Here is a 4,955-nt window from a genome sequence, read left to right on the forward strand (position 1 = left end):
ATGTATGCCGATGAATTCTTACGTAGACCAACGAGCCACGACGTTGCGCTATTGTATCAGGCTCATGAGAAGAGACATCACCTACCTGGTATGTTGGGTAGTCTGGACTGTACATACTTCGTCTGGAGAATGTGCCCCACAGAATTGCGTAGACAATATATGTGAGTCGATCATCAATACCCGACAGTTATGTTAGAGGCGATGGCGTCTCAAGATTTGTGAGTTTGGCATGCTTTTTGTGGCCCGGGGGTTCACAAAACGACATCAACGTGCTCCAACAATCTCCGTTATTTCTTACTCAACGAAACGGAACGGCGCCAAATTGTCCATTTCAGGTGAACGACCACTTATACAAACGCGGGTATTATCTTACTGATGGGATCTACCCTAGCTGGTCTGTGTTTGTGAAGTCTTTTCCATATCCTCACATCCCGAATGAAAAAAGGTTCAAGAGGCAACACGAGGCCGCAAGAAAAGATGTGGCACGGGCGTTTGGTGTGTTAAAGGCGAAGTGGGGAATACTAAATCGTCCAATGCGTTCCAAAACGGTGAAAAAGATAAGATCCATCGTGTATACGTGCATTATTTTACATAACATGATTATAAAAGACGACGGAAGGGTGATAGCACTGGTACACATTCAAGATCCTCCAGTCGAACTCGTCTTCGATGATACAGCTTATAGCGAGCTCATTGACGAAGAAACGCATTGGAGACTAAAACACGATCTCGTTGAGCATCTCGGACGTTTAGATCTACCTCACCTTGAAGTGAGTTCCGACGACGAGTAGTTTGTTTTTTTATTTTTCTAGTTTGAATGTATTTTTTTTTTTAATTTAATGAAATGTCTTTTATTAAATTTTAGAGTGAATTGCAAGTTTTGTCCTTTATCTTTAGGCCATTTTACAAGTTTTGTCCTTTATGTTTAAATTTGACGAGTTTTGTCCTTTATGTTTGAAAATCAAGCACGTTTTACCCTTTGGGGCAAAACGTGCTTGATTTTTAAGGACAAAACGTGCTTGATTTTTTAAACATAAAGGACAAAACGGGCTTGAATTTTAAACATAAAGGACAAAACGTGCTTGATTTTTAAGGCCCAAAGGGTAAAACGTGCTTGATTTTTAAACATAAAGGACAAAACTCGTCAAATTTAAACATAAAGGACAAAACTTGCAAAATGGCCTAAAGATAAAGGACAAAACTTGCAATTCCCTAAGAGAGAAGTGCCGCCATCAAATTGAGGGTGTGAAAAGAGTTAAAAGGGGAGTTAATGTGACGCGTGTTGATTGACCGTGCGTAAAAAAAGAGACTCTAGGAGTGCCCGTCACCCTAAATGTTGAACACAAGTGAAAGTACTGTCATAAAACAGGCTGCTTGTACTGTATAATGAAAACAAAATAGAGAAATAAAAGAAAAAAAACAGTGGAATCTGATTGGTAGTCAACAATGTTTGATCTACTTCCTGATTCAAGAAAGCGACCTCACCTAACCATTGATTTCTTATAATCAAGACTTGCAACCACCTCAAACTCAAATCTCAGTTGTTTTTCCGGCGAACGTTTTTTTGTCAAGACATACTACCAGGTATATCGTTTAATTCACATATTTACTATCACTTGTCTCCCTCTTTAATCACGTTTTTTGGTAACCTCTTTCGCCGGAAAAATTCAAACGAATCCGGTCTTAAATCTGCAGCTTGTATAAATATATAAAAAATAAATTAAGTTATTAGTTTACTTGAAATTCAAGTTTAGCAATTGTTTTTGTTTACATCATTCTTTTGGGTCTTTATGAAATTTAAAGATACAAATCTCTGCTTCTTTTGGGTCAATTTTGTTGAAGTTTAGCAGATACAAATCCCGTTGCGCGGTGCGGTGAACATTACTAGTTTATAACCAATGTAATATAAAATTTCTTGACAACTGTGATTCATTCTTATATATGATTTTTGAAATATGTTCGATTAGATTCAAGTTTTGACGAAATTGTACTAGGGAGACGCAAGGGAGAAGCTAGTTGAAGCGATTGAGGAACTGAAGCTGGATACATTGGTCATGGGTAGCAGAGGACTGAGTACTCTCAAGAGGTATCTTCCTAATTTTCTGTATTGTGTCTTATCCTATACTTGTGCATGTTTGGCTTTCCTTTTGAAAATGACTTAGAGCATTCACATTCTATCCATCAAAATATGTGAGGGGAAATTTTTATATTATAAAGGGTATAAAAAGTGATTGTGAGTGGAGGAGAGAGAAAATGTTACTGTTCATCTGTATATTTGAGGGGACACTGTTCACCCAGTATAAATTTTTTAATATATATTGAAAGTGGTTGTGAGTGAAGGAGAGAGAAAAATGTAATGATAATATTATTTAATTGAAAAGGAGAGAGAAAAAGTATTTGTTTTTAGTGGAAATATATTGATATAAGATTTGTTTTTTAGTGGAATGTATGTATAATTTGATGGATTGGATGTGAATTCTCTTACAAGTCAGGATTTCCTGACTTATTGACTTATTCACTCACACACAAAGGAATTCCAAACACTTTGAAAAGTCCTTTTTGCCTCAAATAAGTCAATAAGTTGAAACAGAAGGAACCCCAAACACCCCCTTATTTTCCTTAAAGTTGTCTGAATTGTTTGTGAAATGTTTTCATAACTGGATCGGTCATCAAACATGTTTTACTAGCTTGTTGGTTGGACATGTCGAACGTTTTTTAAAACATGATGACATCATAAATGGTTTAAAGATGAATATTGATGTTGATTTGTAATCTTGATAAAATTGCTAGAATAAACAAAATATAGAGTTTGAAATGGTTGATAAGATTTTGGAAGGACAAAAAGTAAAAAAAATAAAAAATAAATAAGTATTTAAATTTTGAAAATCAGGTTCAGCCACGATGTTGTTCGCCGGTTCAACCAATCAGACCCGCAACCGGCTGGCCCAAACAAAGGCGGTTCAGGGGCACTTGACCGGAGCGGTCATGTAGGCGATTTCTAGTCCTGTCCGGTTCAGTTCTGAGATAATTGTGTTTTGTCAAGTGACCATTTTAGCTAGGAATGTGTAACATTTGAGTGAAAGTAGTTAACCTAAACTAGTATCCGAATAGGCGAATACTCTTGTTTGTGTCCTGGTTACAGTTATAGCCCAATAGTGGACGTGTGGTTCGCTACCCGTCAGTATCAGCCTGGTCCAAAACCGGGTTTTCTTTATTTAACTTTATCCCCCGATTAGTCTGATATTAGGTTTCAATCGCTATTCACGGGCTAGTTAGATGATTTTCGGTTCGAATTTGGTCTTTTTAATAGATTTTTGTTGGTCCATAAAATATATGAAAAATGTGATTACTATAAAATATAACATAAATTTATGTATGTTGCGTAAAAGTAACGGTTTATTGTGTGATTGCAATATTGCAGAATAATACTAGTAAGCGTGACAAATTATATGGTGACTCATTCACCTTGTCCAGTAACCAAAGAGAAGCCTTGATCTTGTTAGGTACTCTCAATAATGCATGATGTATTAATACTTCATGTAGTTGTGTTTGTGACAACTCGAAATCTAGAACCTTTCGTTGTAACTTGCTTGTACGTTATGTGACTAGTTAAAATGATAACGTGAACCTTTTTATGTGATAAGTGCTTTGTTATGTGTGCATTTGTATATATATGTGTACGTGTTTTATGTGAACCGAGAACCCAACCCGAGAACAAAGAACCCGACTCGAGACCATGAGGTCTCGAGTGGACTTGGGCCGAGAACCTAGTGGCCGGTTGGGCCTTTGGGCCGTGAACCCCCACTCGAAACCCACTAAGGGTGCACACTTGGAACTTGACTATATATACACCACCTTAGTTAGTTTTTACCATTTGTTGAACATTAGAACACACACACACCCTCCTACTTCTCTCTCTAAACCTAAGAACACAAACACTTCATCATTCTTGGATCTTTGGACTTGGATCGGCTCACACACACACACCCGGTTGGGAGCTTTACACACACCCTCGAAACCCATTAACCGGTTAGTGTTTTTAAAGATTATGGTTGAATGCTTAGTGTTAGTATGTTCATGTTATGTTTGTATGATGAGATTATGTGATAATATGGTAGTTAACTTAGTTATGCATGATGTTTTGAAAAGAAATCGGTTCATGAATGTTCTTGTTATGTGTGGAACTATGCATAAATGCTTAATGTAAAAATGGGTTCATTGTATGTTAAAAGGTGAATGATGATATTGGTTGCACTTGGATTTGGATCCGAAAAGTTGGGTGTTTATACTAAACAAATCGGCTAATGAACATGTTTGTCATATAGGATGCATGATAGTAAATTGTATTTTGATTGTTGTTCATAGTGTTGGTTGAATAAGTGATTAATATGTTATGAACTTGATGAACACATGTTTGAATATGTGAAGAACACTTTGAATGATAGTTGAAGATTGAAAACCCTTGTGATTTTGATCCATCTTTGACCAATAACCTGATTAGGAAAACTGTTAGTGGAATGCTATTGGTTATTTCCGGATTTGGGCCTGATTATATTGTACCACTAATCTGACTACATCTGCATCAACACGTGAACTTGAAAACGACTGCTACCGACTCGCAATCACGCAGTTGCGACTCGCAACCACAGCGTGATGACTCGAGACCACGCGGTTGCGACTCGCAACCATAGCAGGACAAGCCGAAACCACAGGTTACGAGTCCCGTTGCGACTCGAGACCTTAGCATGATGAACCGAGACTACGGTTGCGACACCGGTTGCGACTCGCAACCATCCATGATCAACACACAGCATGACTCGAGACCATGCTTGCGAGTCCGGTTGCGACTCGAGACCACACTTTGGGCCTTAGTTAGTGGGCCGGACTTATGAACTTCTGTGCTACTGTTGATGAGTTATTTGGGCCTGTTATCACGAGCCCAACTGTTTGGACTT

At 37.8% G+C, this 4,955-nt stretch overlaps 1 long non-coding RNA gene across 1 annotated transcript; it reads left to right on the plus strand.

The window, feature by feature from the left end:
* Positions 1 to 1,419: 1,419 nt before the first annotated feature.
* Positions 1,420 to 3,260, plus strand: LOC110907956. Its single transcript, XR_002574062.2, has 3 exons — positions 1,420 to 1,584; positions 1,968 to 2,086; positions 2,891 to 3,260. It is a non-coding gene; the product is annotated as an uncharacterized LOC110907956 (long non-coding RNA).
* The last annotated feature ends 1,695 nt before the right edge of the window (positions 3,261 to 4,955 follow it).

This window comes from Helianthus annuus, chromosome 14, assembly GCF_002127325.2.
Source record: "Helianthus annuus cultivar XRQ/B chromosome 14, HanXRQr2.0-SUNRISE, whole genome shotgun sequence".
Lineage (NCBI taxonomy): Eukaryota > Viridiplantae > Streptophyta > Magnoliopsida > Asterales > Asteraceae > Helianthus > Helianthus annuus.